This window comes from Chinchilla lanigera, unplaced genomic scaffold (assembly GCF_000276665.1).
Source record: "Chinchilla lanigera isolate Chin_1 unplaced genomic scaffold, ChiLan1.0 scaffold00085, whole genome shotgun sequence".
Lineage (NCBI taxonomy): Eukaryota > Metazoa > Chordata > Mammalia > Rodentia > Chinchillidae > Chinchilla > Chinchilla lanigera.
Genome location: NW_004955486.1, coordinates 7,672,031 through 7,685,984, shown reverse-complemented (window position 1 = coordinate 7,685,984; position 13,954 = coordinate 7,672,031).

Below are 13,954 nucleotides of genomic sequence, written 5' to 3'. Positions count from 1 at the left end.
GCTTGGCAGGCAGGCGCTTTTGCCGCTGAGCTAAATCCCCAGCCCCTATATAATATATTGTTGATAAAGAGTTAATACCTTTAGGCCAGGACCACAGTCTCTTGATTATGGTAGCTTTGCAGTAAGTTTTGAAATTGAGAAGTGTGAGTCTTGCAAAATTTTTTGAAATTTTCAGATTATTTTATGTATCCAAATTCTGTAGAAGGATTGTATGAAATCTATAGATCGATTTGGGAGGTTATGGGCATCTTAACAGTATGGTCTCCTGATCCATGAACATGAGATACTTTTCGATTTAGTTCTTTCATTTCCCTCAAGGATGTCTTGTAGTGTTTAGTGTATACTTCCTACCTATCTTCTATTAAGTTTATTCCCCAGCACTTTATTCTTTAATGCTTGTTATGGTTTGGGTGATATTTTGTAAGCGAAAACAATATAATACAAGGCACATATTTTACAAGATTATTTATAATAGTCACCCAAAGAATCATATAGAAGAGAGTGCAGGAAATCTGTCCACACACTAAAGACTAAAGAATCCAGCTGAGGACCTGGATCCCACAACAATGTCCTGCATGAATAAAGCTGAAGACCTACAGCCCATAACTGTGCCTCCCACAAATCCAATTGGAGGCCAAGAAACGATGACAATGTCTCATGCAGACTTGTTTCAAGAATCTGCACTGGGAGGGCCCAAAGGTCAGTGGTAGAAGCTAGAAAGTCTGTGCCAGCAGGATGAAGGATCTGTGCTAGCATGCTGAGGGATCTGCACTGGAGCCAGGAAGTGATACTCAAAGCAAGAACCAGAGCTCCCCTCAAAAGTACCACAACCATCCTCAGCAACACTGAGGTTCCTAGCTCCTCCGATGATCAAGACAGCTGAGTTCCCATCAGGAAAGCCAACGCAACAAGCTTCTCCAGGAGACTGAATAATGCACCATCTTCCCTTCTGGAGCCAGGAAGCGATGCTCCGAGTGAGGACCAGAGCTCCCTCAAAGTGAACTGAAGCCATTCTCAGCAACAACAAGGTCCTGAGCTCCTTGGAGTGTGAAAACAGCCAAGTTCATCAGGAAAGCCAGCATGACAAGCTCCTCCAAGAGAACTAACAGCTCCTTACAGCTTCTCTCAGCTTCCAACATGCTTCCAACAGCTTGTACCAGCTCCCAACAGCCTTTCTTCTTCTTCAGTTCTGCCTCTTATGCTGCTGGCAACAGTCCCCAGGTAGGCCTCCCACACCTAGCACCATGCTTACTCAGGTCAGCTGGGGATTACAAGATGACCGCCAGCTGTCAATCTACCACAATGCTGCTGTAAATGAAACTGAATTCTTAACTTTCATTTTGGATAGTTCACTCCTAGTATACACAGATATAATGGACATTTGTATCTTGATCTGATATCCTGCCACTTTGCTCATCTTGTTTATTAGCTCTCATTGTGTGTGTGTGTGTGTGTGTGTTCCTTAGGATTTTCAGTATTTGAAAACTGTGTTATCTGCAAATGGAGAGTTTTCCTTTCCAACTGGATGATTTTTATTATTCTTTTCCTACCCAATCCCCATGATTAGACCTTCTGGATGCCCCTGGAGTAAACATCCTTGTCTTGCCTGTGCTTGTATTTGATGTGCTCTTATTGAAGGCCTAGATCTTGTGGAGTGTATGTCCACTGCACGCCTTTGTCCAGTAGAACTGCACCCTGTAGGATGCTAACTAGTCCTGTCTTGAAGCTAGCTGCCCTACCCACTGCCCTGCCCATGCTGATATTACCTTATTGCTCCAGCTCCTGGAACCCTCTTTCCCATCCCATGGCCTGGCAGATGCTTCAAACACCTCCACCTCTATCTGTATGAGCCTGCTCTTCCCTCCTCTTCCAGCTCTATCTGACCTGGGGTGGGTGCCCTGGCATGTTTCTGTGAAAACCCGCTGCCTGTGCTTACACCCCACATGCTACAGCTCAGTCACCTGACCCCACAACCATGCAAAGGAAGCTGGAATTGGGATCTAAATGCCTGTGGGCTTGGGATTAGGCACTAGTCCTTGCCAGATCACAAAACTTTCTGCCAGATTCTTGGGAAACCAGCCAGCACTGCTGTTTCCAAGATGCCCCCTGAGGAGAAGCTGTACCCCACCTAAGTTGAGAACAGAACATGCACCCCTGGCTTGTCCAGAACCTGGTACACCCATCACTCTGGGCTTCTCGGGGCAATGGGTGACCATGGCAGGGTCAGCATGGCAGAGCAAATCTATAGCAAGTCTACAGGAAGAGCAAGGAGGCAGATACACTCACCCCTCAAGGGCGAGGCCATAATGAAGACCAGGCTCCAGGGTTTACAGGTCCCATTGCCTCTCAACAGCACCACCTTGGGGGGCAAATCTTCACACATGACCTTTGAGTGACACTCAAGACTGCAGCACTTGGTGTCGAGACACCACTGTGTGCTGCAGCTTGTGGCTTGGGCCATCAGAGGAGAGGTGGCCCCTTTCTGCTGCTCAGAAGCCTGTGTGTCCTTATGAAGAGACTGTTCCATGAGAGACCATGTCTTAGTCAATTTCCTTGTGACTGGGACAAGATTCCTGACTAAAAGGAGGACAGGTTTCTTTTTGCTGGTAGTCTGTGGAGGGTTCAGTCCATGGTCAGCTGGGCCCACAGCAGGATAGCACGGCAGAGGGTTATGGCGGAAGAGAGCTGCTCACAGCATGGTGGACAGGAAGCAGAGGGAAAAGGGAGGTGCCAGAGGGGAGAGATGCACTGCTGGGTCAAGCTCCCAGTGACCCCTCTTCCTACCTCACTCTACTTCTAACTGCACATCTGCTCTAAGCCCCCGTAATCCAGTTACTTTTCAACAGCCCTGCCTCCTAGCTACGAAGCTTTGCGGGGAACTCCAGCTATCAACTGTAGCAGTCAGACACAACACAGGGTCGGGGATGGCGGGGCCCATGGTGGGTCCCCCTAGCCCACAGATTGAAGTCACGGGTGTGAGGAAAGTGACATGAGTTTAAGATGCCTGAGCCCTTGCCTACTGGTGACAGGCACAGGCCGTAGCCTGATCGGGAAGGGCCAAGGGGTGGGCGTCGAGCCAAAGGCTGACGGCTCCTGCTGCGCTGTGAGGGTCACGGTGCTGCTCTGTGTTTATTTTTGTTTTATACCAGACTATAAGGGAACATCTTCCCATTTGGAAAGTTCCATGTCTCACCATAATTAGGCCTGGCTGTCCTGAACTAGCAAACCAACACACAAATGCAAAAAGACAAGACAGAGGAAAAACAAAACAAACTACAAAGCTCGCTCCTCGCTCGCCTGCCAGAAACTAACGAACGGTCTCTGCTTCACAGGAATAATTGCAGCAGGCCCGCCTGGTGAGGGAAGACCCGACCCAGAAGGGCCGGGGAGGAGCCGCAGAGGTGCGTGCACAGCGCTTCCTTCACAGCCCTCGGAGATGATCATGGCTGACGCTGGCGGGGCCAAGGAGAAACGTGAAGCAGAGAGTGGTGGGCAGCTAGGCTCAGCCTGGAGCCTCGGAGGAAGAACATCTGCTCTGCTGGCAGAGGAGGTTTCCGGGGCTCCTGCTCCTCATTAGCAGTGGGCCTTTCTCTCTGCATTCCAGCACCCCTTGCCCTGGGCATCAGGCCACGTGAGCTCGGGGATGCCGTGTTCTGCAGGATGTCCCCAGCATGGTTTTGGGGTACCTTGGAGGGACAGGCGGAGGGTTGCGGAGGGTCTGGGACACATGCGTGTGGGCTTTGACAGGTGTGCGGTCGCCCCTGTAGTAGCAGGGTCAGGCCCACACTGGGCTGGGTGGCCTTGGCACCCTGCCGTCTGCTCAGGCCTGTCACCAGTGCTGCGGGCATCGCAGGGCTTGTCTGCCTTATGCCAGGCATCCTGAGGGCCCTGGGCTTTTTCACTGTCGCACACAGCACAGGGCCTGTCCGGCTGTCTCACCGCCCTGCTCTCCCTGGTGCCTGTGTTCTTTGGCTGCAACTCATGCACCAGAGCTGTAGAATCCGCGTTTTTGTCCTTGTCTCCAGGTGGGCGCAGGCCGCCTGTATTAGGAATCATAATCACCGTCACACGCTAGGCCTTGGGTCTGTCCTCTAATCTGTGGATGACACGGAAGTGCAGGGTGGGCCTGACCTCATATTCCCGAGATATCTTTGGCTGCCTCCCATCCTCGGAAGTGGTCCTCCCAACGGAAAGCTATGGTTTTCCCGAAAGTCTGCGTGAATCCATACCCCAAATGACCCCAGGCCCAAGACCCTCTCTCCCATTCATCCCTGTTGCTTCCCTTCCACTAAGTTGGTGGCAGAGGCCAGACCTGGGGCAACAGCAGACGGGGGGTGGGGGGGGTGGAGGGACACCCAGATGCAGCTCCCGCTGAACCTGGGGCCTGTCTACACGTCGGGCAGCTGAATACTGCAGGCTGGGCAGAGGGCATCGTCTTTCCCCCACTTTTTATAGACAGGGAAACTAATGCACAGAGGGCTTCTGTAACTAAGCTGAAACTCTCGAAGCTGGTCACTGTCACAGAAAGAATTTAAAACCAGCCAGGAAAAGTCGGGGTCCTCAGTCCTGCGAGGAAATGACTCTGCCGACACCAGGGCTGCTTGGATGCAGTTTTCCCCCTGGGAAGCCTGCGGATGCCGATGCAGCCCGGCGACAATTTGACAGCAGGCTGTGTGAGACCGTCTCCTACACGAAGACAGAGTTTTCTTCGCTGCTTTTCTTATTTGAGCAACATTCAACACTCACTGGAGAGCTTGCTGCCTGTTGAGGGCTGGTTGTTTGCTGAGAGACGTCACAGCATGCAGACACACAGGGTAGGTAGGGGTCAGCTCTGCGGACACAGGGCTTGGTCGTTCCCTCCTCCTGTCGTCCCCGTTCCATCAGGCGGCCAGGCGGCCAGGCGGCCGTGGGTGGAGTCCAGCCTGAGCTGAACTCCCGCTGTCCGTCAGCTGGGGGCCCGCTTGTGCTGTGCACAGGGACATCGTGTGGGCCTCACCCTCGCTTGTCGCCCACACTGGCCCAGGTCAGGGTGTTCGTGGCACAGACACAGGAGTGGGTGTTGGAGGAGGCTCCCCTGCAACTGAGTGACTGAGCGTTTTCCTTGGCAGGGCCCGGGGTTCCACAGACTCTGCCCCCACCCCCTCCCGCCCTGGCACGTCTGGCCCGTGTGGCTTGGTGTGCCTCACCGTTGACGTGTAGCGCATCAGCACAGACGTGGAATCTGTTGTGACCTGAGCATCACAGGGTGCTGGAAGCTGTGATCCCAGCTGGCAGCTGGCTGTTCCCCTCCCCCAGGAATCAGCAGGGAAGAGTCTGTCCCCAAGCCCAGCCAGACAGGGGAAGGTGCTCGGGAGGTAACACCTGCGTGTCCCCTGGGAGTCAGAGCAGGGTGCGTTTCCTTCCGGAAGCCCCTTGGCTTTTCTTCTCATGTTCTGTGGGAAGGGGGAAATGCCTTGCTCCTGGGAGCTTCTGGAGGAGTTGCAAGGATTTTATTTTTTTCTTTTTGTGGTACCAAGAATCAAATCCAGGGCCTTTGGATTGAGCTTCATCCCAAGAGGGGACGACCCTGGCCCTGTGGCTGGCTTGGTGGATCCACCTGTTGGGTGGCGGGAGGTGGGTGCCTCTGGGAGCCTGAGGAGTAGACCAGCAGCAGGGCTGGGAGGGCAGGGGACACAGGGTTAGGTTGCTGGGACCTCGTGGTGCTCACGGAATGATGTTTCAGGCGGCATCCCCACCTCACTGGTGACAACCGAAGCCATTGCAGATCCTACCACGAGGCTGGAGGGGGCGTGACGCTGCTTGTGGCTGATGCCCCCCCGGACGCTGTCAGGAACGACACCGGAGGGAGGACGTCCTCCTCATCGTGCTTCCTGGCTCCCCAGAGCGTGGCCTGCCCCCTCTGCCCCCTCACCCAACGGGTCTAGTTGGGTCCTAAACATGCCACAGCCCCCTGGTTTCAAGGCCCGGTTGGTGCCGTCCCTTCTGGTCCTCCCTTCGAGCTCTGAGGCTTCCCGGGAGACCTGGCCACTGCCAGCTCCCTGCTGAGTCCCACCCCACGTAGAGTCGCTTGTCCTAGCTGCAGAGCCTCGTGTGCCTGGCGAAACCTCACGCAGTGCTTGAAGTGCAGCCTCTGAGTCCTCTGTGGGCCCTCAGGCATCCTGGGGTTGTCCCTCAGGCCACATTGCCCCTGTGCCCCCCCCCCCATGTCACATCTCCTCCTAGACACTGTCTGTCCCGGGGAGCTGCAGCTGCTGTGCATTTGGTCACCCCCCGGTGGGATTCGGGGCAGGACATTTCAGTCCCTGTGTCCTCGCGCTGTCCTCACTGCTGAGGGGATACCAGATGGAGGACAGGGTGCCGTCTCCCGCACACCTTGACACGCTCCCTTGGGCCTTCCCTCCCGCCTCCTCTCCTTCCCACCTGGACAGCCACCCTGTCTCCCCTTACAAAACCACCACGGAAGCCGCCTCTGAACTTGTCCTCTGGGGTGTTCTTAAGCTGGGCAGCACTATCTTTTTGTAACAGTTGTGTGTGTGACTTTTCCCTGAGTTGAACTGGAAGTTCCTCCCAGGCAGGGACTGGGCTTTACACTCCATATCCCAACTAGTGCCAGGGGCCAGGTTGACGGCGCTGGACTCAGGCGACTGCAGGACTTCTCTGGGCCCTGCTGCTGGCTGCCCTGTTACGTGGCTGCTCTTTTCCCTTCTTTGTCAAAGCATCGATGGCCTCGGGGGTCCTGGACATCTTCCAGCCCTGCGATGTCGGGGTTCTGTGTGACCCTGGCTGCAGCCAGGTTTGCTGGACTCTGTTTAGTTATCACAAGGCCCTCCTAGTGGGTTTTGTGTCTCTGGCTGTCCTGCAGGGCTGGGGTAAGAGCCTCTACCTTTGGACATGGGGTGGTGCTGTGTCTCTGTTCCTTCCCCGTCCCTGGGACAAAACAACTGACATCCACAACTTACAGGAGGAGAGATCTACTTGGGCTCACATTGTCAGTCTGTAGTTGGCTGCTCCAAGGCAGGACAGCGTGGTGGAGGAGGCTGGCAGAAGAGAGCTGCTCATGGCGTGGGGGCCAGGGAGCCCAGAGAGAAGCGAGGACCCAGGGAGGGAGATGAACACTTCCAGGCCACACCCCCAGAGACACCCTCTTCCAACAAGAACCCCCTTACGGCAAGCCCCCATAACCCCCTCACTTCTCCAAAGCCCCACCTATGAGCACGTGAAGCTCTCGCCCGACACCTAGCTGGAAAACACAACCACCTGCAGGGGTGTCTGTCTGTCTGTCTGAGCTCTTGGTGGATGTGATTTCCCACAAGCGTCCTGTGGCCTAGCAATCACCTTGTAAATACACTTAAGTCGCTATTAGGTCTGGCCACGGATACCTCGTCTGCACCACAAATCTCCTATTGATTATTCTTCATTATGGCAATGCAAGGCTTTCCTTCTTGTTTTCTTCCCCATGATTAAAAGGGAGAGTTGCTGCAAATGAACAGAAGGTTTATTGTTCTTTTCCTAAATCAATGTTGCTGCTTTATATAAAACCAAAAGGGCGGAGAACGGTTCTGCAAACATTTTTATTTGCCAAGTTGAGCTGACCTCGAGGGACGCATACATCTCAGCCCTTAGAAGTCAGCGCTCTCTAAAACTTGTTTGCAAGAGGTCTGGGGAAAACTTTTTAATAAAGGGCCTGCAGAAGAAGACCCATTCAATTTTCTCCAATTATACATGGAAAGTAACTTTTGCTCACTGCATAGTTTTCTTCTTTGCCTCAGGTCCTTTTAGGGAAGGATTTAAATCAAAGCCTGAACCACAGAAAAGAAAAGGTTTGTGTTTTCTTTGCTGAGGGTGGTTTGCAACAAATTGGAGAGAAATAGACTATTCCAGCAATGCTCAAGTGCCTTTACTTGGCCTCCCGGATTAGCAATTACGCTTTTATATTTCTCATATCCCAGAGTTATTCCAACCATCTCCCAGAACTGAGGCACAGGTTTTGTGGTTTAATTTTGACTGAGATTTGAGTTTGGGTCCAAGGCAGAGACTTAGAAAGAACCGAAGCTGGCCCCCGGTCCTGCAACTGCTTCCACCACTGAGACACAGGCTCTGGGAGACAAGGACCAGGCCAGCCGGTGGTTAGTTACGGCCCCCGGCGCAGCAGCTGGGGAGGCCCTTGTTATCGGGTCTGAGCGGGTGTTGGCCCTGTGCTTAGCTGGCTTTGAAAGCCAAGCCTCCTGGAAGGCAAGGAGCCCCCAGCCTGTCCCGTCTGTCTGTGGGACCGACAACTGGCTCGTTACCGTGTAAGGCTGCCGGGATGGTCTGTGGGGAGCTGGATTGGCTGGTTGACCCTGTCTGAGGGTTCATCTCATTCTGCCACGGCTGCCCCTTGGGAAGTGCAAATGACCTGGCATGCGTGGGAGAGGGAGCCTTCTCCCGGTGGAGTCTCCTGCAGAGGGTGGGTAAGAGTTCAGAAATCCCTCCTCTGACATTATGGATTCAATTGTGTTTCCTTCCCCGGTTCATATGAACTTGGCCTCTGGACCCTCCACGGACCGGGTGTGGCCAGGGCCTTGTGGATGTGATTAGTTAAGAGAAAGCCGTGGGCAGCAGGGTGGCCCACTGGGGATGAGCGCCATCTGCAGGACTGCAGGGACAGTGCCTTCAGAGAGCACTGCGGGCCTGCTGGACGGACACAGGCGAGCCAAGGCAGTGCAGGGCCAAGGGGGCCTGGGATGGGTGCTTCCTGGGCCTGCAGGGGCAGCCTGGCCTGCCGACACATGGGTCCCTCCAGAACTGTGATCTCAGTGTGTGCCGTTTACGGCCCCAGTGCAGTGGCGGGTGACACACTCGGAGAGCAGGCAGGCTCTGTGCACCCTTAGCATGGTTTCCGGGCAGGGTCTGCCTCCAGGGACACAGTGCTTGTGCTCCCTTTGGATGGGGCCTGTCTTAGCATCCATGGGCAGTGCTAGATTTAAGCCTGTGCCTTTGTTATGGAAAACAGACCCAACGCAAGAAGAAACGGCCCTGAGGCCCTTAGAAGATTTAGGAGGCAGTTTATTTACACTGGTGGGCCTGACTGGGATCCCTCCGAAAGAGTCAGCACCCTGCCTGGCAGGGCTTGGGGACTTTTATAGGGACTTTCACCTTTAGCAGCATTTTGGATCTGTGTACCTACACCAGCAGGGCAGATGCCCCAAGGGAGACGGTAGCCTTGCTGCCTTCTGAGGTCACCTGCCTCAACCTGCTCACCGTGTGTCCAGCTGATCCTCGGGGGCAAGGACTCACCCTTCTCCACCGATTGCTGCACGTTTCCCTCCACAGTGCTTGGAAAGGTCGCATCACAGAGAGGCGTGCAGAGGGGCTGGATGTTCGTGTTCACTGGGATCAGCGTGTTCACTGGAAGCTCACGTTAGGGAGAACTTTCTGAACCCGGTGCTGGTGAGTGGCGCTCAGGAAGCCTAATGAGAACCTTCAGCCGTTAAAACATCATGTCTCCATGTGCTTCTATGAGTGCCAGTGTTATCCAGAGGTCCCAATGCTGACAGTGCGTCTACGGTTCCCGTCTGCTTTGGTTACTCTTTGGATCTTCATGCAGAAGATTCTAAGCAGCAGAGCACAGGCATTTCGGGTGTCGTGCGCATTGCGGGCATTGAGCACGGGACCTGGGCCCACAGATGCCGCCGCGTGTTCTTAGAACTCCACGCCAGCTCTTTCCGTGGGAGACGGGGCCATGCCTCTCAGGACGCAGTGCTCAGGTTCCTGCAAGTCCCACTGGATTCCCCAGGGTACACAAGTGACACTTCTTGGATCCGGTGAAACCACACTGGATGGGCACAGGGTCCTGCCGGCGAGGCCGTCCCTCTTCTGCCTGTCTATCAAAGTGCCCTTGGGCACCCTCAGGTCCCGGTCCTGTTAATGTCACCTGGAGGATGTGAGACGGGTGAGCAGGCACAGGAGCCTGACCTGGGAGTGGCTGAGATGATCCAAATGTGCCGAGAAAACCCACATTCGAGTTCCAGGCCTCTGGACCTGCGGTAACCACAGCCAACCCCACTAAGTTTTAGGCGTTGAGGTCCACACGGCAACGTGAGAAAGAGAATTTTGCCTTTTATAGGCAAAATTATAGGGGAGAGGGAAGGCAGGGCACGGGCCATCCATGCTGGACGATCAGCCTCTGAAGAGTCCAGCATCAGGAGTCACAGCGGCCACCGCCTCCCGGCCTGCGTGCTTGCACTGTGCATGGCACAGTCACGGTGCCCCTCACTGCGCGCAGAGCAGGGGCTCAGAGCCCGGCGGGGTCACTTCCAAGGTAGCTCGGCTGGAAGGTGAGAGCAGGTTTGCCTTGGGGTCTGCGTGTCCTCTGCCCCGGGGGCCTCCCATGGCTATGGTGAGAAAGTGGCCTCAAACCAGGTCCCTTAAATAGCAGAGGCTCATTTTGTCACAGCTGGGGAGGATTCGAACTGGAAACCAAGGTGCTGGCAAACTGTGCTGGCAGAGCTCTGGGGCATGTCCTCCTCGCTGCCGCCGGCCCTGTGGACCTAGCAGTCCTAGTCATGTGCCAGTCTCTCTAAGGACATGGTCACTGGGTTTGGGGCCAGTGCTAACTAGTGTGACCTCGTCTAACTGGATCACATCTGACAGAACGTGTATCCTGTAAGATCGCCTGTCCAGGTCCCTGGGGTCGGTCAGGAGGTCAGAACATCTTTTTGGGGACGGGGTTCAATCCACAGCACCACTCAACCCCACCACACTGCCCGTCACAGGGAAGGCTCTCCCAGAGAGCGGCGGCGCTGGGGTGGGAGTGGATGCTTCGGGATCAGCAGGACCCCACGTTTCCCTCCAGCTGCCCAGCTGCCTCCTTGGCCCTGGCACGCAGGGTGACCTGTGAGCGTCAGATGTCACAGGTGTCAGCAGGCAAAGTGGACTCCAGGTCCAGGCGACGTGGCCTCCCACAGAGACGTGGCTCCTGCCCACAGCCGTCCTTGGCTCTCGGTACTCACTGGCCCAGGCCCCTTCCTGCTTGACGTTCCTGCCACGCTCCTGGAACGCGCTGCTGCCACTGCCCTCGCCAAGCTCAGGGCTCGGCTCTTCTCCTGAGCTCCTGCTCCCAGCTCCCCACTACCGCCGGCCCCCTACATCCGTCCCTCGGGTCTCCGTGACAGCCGGCTGCCCGTGCTCTCCTAGCTGGGTGTCAGCCTGGAAGCCGGCGCTGGCGGCCTTACGGCAGGTGGGTGCAGGGGTTGTGGGGTGGCAGCAGCTATTTCCCAGGTGGAGGATTCAAAGGATTGGGGTCCTATTTCCTGTCTGTCTCTTCCCAGCATGCAGCTCTGGGGCATCTTCATCCTAGGCCTCAGTTTCCTTGTTTTCGGAAGATGTTCCTGTGACCTTTCTTGTCTGGCCTATGAAAGTCCAGAGGTACGATAGTGGCCCCCAAAAGAGGCTGCTAGCCAGAGACTCCTGACCTGGGAAGGCCTGGAGAGCGACAAGGGGGGTGTCTGAAGGGTCCCCGAGCTTGGGCCAGCAGCGGCCTTGGAAAGAGGCCGGGTGACCAGGGCCACCGAGGCTGAGAGTTACGGTTGCAAAGCCAAGGCCACAGGCAGCCCAGGCCCGGGACAGCCTCTTCCGGCCCTGTCTTGGAGCACAGTTGGCCTCTCCTCTCTTGGAGCACAGGGGAGCGGGGTCTCCAGGGACCGGACTCAGGGGCGGGTACCTTCCTGGGGGCATCATTGCTTTCATCCAGCCCCAGGGCAGCTGTGATCCCCAGAGGTAAGAGCCAGGCCTGAGGAACAAGAGCCCCGGCCTTGCGTCCAGTCTGCCCCAGCAGGGCCCTGCCGGTCGCTGGCTGCTCTTTGGGGAGCCTCTGTCGGGATGGACGGGTACGGGCCCTGGGGGTGCAGAGGCCAAGGGCCCGGCCTCCCTGAGGCTCTGCCCCTCCCAGCAAGTCATTAGTGTCCTGGCCTGTGCCCAGTGACAGCGCCTGCCCCAAAGGCTTAAATGAGACTCACCCTCATCCCTTCTCATCTGGAAGTGGGCAGCGAGAGGTCAGGCTTGGGCGAGGTCAGCTCCCTGGGGAACCTGTGGGACAGGAGCTCCTCTGCCTCTCCTGGCTTCTGTGCTTTGCCAGGAGCCTGGCCACCTTGGCCACGTAGCGCCCTGCCTGTGTGCCCATCTGCACCATCCTACTCTCCTAAGAGCGCCGATCGTACTGATGGGGCCTTCCCCACTCCTATACGCCCTTGCCAAGCCCCAGTGCCAAGTCCACCAGGCACGAGGGAACTGGGATGTCTCTGGGCCACGGGTCAGTCCACGACTGTCACCCTGGGGTGGGCCTTGCCGAGACTCCGTTCGCTCTTCCGGGTGGTGAGGACGTGGCAGCAGTGGCTTCCCGGCATGCCCTGTGTCATGATGCCTGTGCAGCTTGCTGCTTTCCATCCCAGAGGCCTGGAGTCTGGGGCCCGGCAGGGCGGAGTGATGGGGGAGCTTCCGGCCGGGCTGCTGCGTGGATGTCACGTGGCTTCAGATTCCATGTGTCACCGCACGGGCTGCTCAGGGCCAGGCTGCCTACCCTCCTCAGATGACTGGAGCGTCCACCAGCTCTCAACACCTGCAGTCAGCAGGAGGGAGCGAGAGACGGAGGCCCTGGGTGGTGCAAGCTCGGGCATCCTGGCTCTGAAGCTCTGGTGCTGAGCTTCCAATGACTCAAAATTACCAGGACGGGGCAAGGACAGCGTCCCCAAGGAAAGGCAGTGTCCGGCTGCTGTCCTTGTGTCCCAGGTTCTGACCGTCTTGGAGATGGGGGCGCCAGGCAGTGCTCAGACCTCACCTGTAAGTGACAGGGCCGTGCATTGGTGAGGCACACCCCCAGGAGCACAGAGGATAAGAGGACAGAGAGGCTTCTGATTTCTTTCAGGGATCCCGCATGTGCTAGTGAAGGATATTAGTATTTCCTTTTGACTTCCACTCCAACTGGAAAATGCTTGGGTTTGTTTTCCAAATTTTCTACTCCTGCTGCATGCAAGGTAGCCAACCTGGGACCCTGGTCTGCTGCTGAATTAAAGGGACGAACACTGGGTGATGTTGGTGTCACTCACTGAGGTCATCTCTCCCCTCTCACCCACAGGGAAAGCTTGCTTCCTGCTGTGGGACTTGCAGAGGCGACGCTTCTGGGTGGAGGTTTCTGCTGGCCCCCAAAGTACCAGCCTTTCTCCCCACAATAGCGATCTTGGGGCACCATGGATGTGAGTGGCCCAAGCCCTGGATGGCAGCGCCGGGCCTGCAGGAACATTTGCGGGGTCTTATCGCTGACTCTTGGGGTTGTTTGTTACTGAAATGCCCTACCTGGTTGAGGTAAACGCACTTTTGACTTGATGCGTTTTCCTCTGCATTTGCTTTCAGAGAGCCCTGGAAGTGAGGAAACTGACCTCTCGTTCTGGGCTCACTGGGTTGGGCAGCCAGCTGACCCTCTGCCAGGCAGAAAAAGCTCCTCCCAAGAAGTCCCTGTGGGGCCCCAGATCTGTGAATGTGCGAACTCGCTGGTGAAAGGGACTGATCCTGATGTGGGGGCTCAGCCTGGCCCAGGTGGGCTCTGTGGGCCCCGACTCTAGAGGACAGAGCAGGAGCATCATGCTTAGTGTGAGGTCCCCGCAGGGCCCTGGGAGAGAGGTTGGAGGGCGGCCTCGAGGTGCTGGGCTTCACCCCTGCACAGTGCCCCGAGGACCAGCGTTCAGAGCCTGTGGAGTGTTCCGAGAAAACAAGCTTGCGGTAATTGTGCACCGGACACCAGGCTGCCTTCCCTTTCCACTTTTCTGGGACTCAGAAATGTGTATGGGCCGGGTGTGCTGGTGCTTGCCTATAATCTCAGCACTGGGAAGGCTGAGGCAGGAGAGGCCAGTCTGGACTATATAGTGAGTTCAAGTGAGTTCAAGGCGAAGTACACCGTGAGACCCTGACTCAAAATAAAACA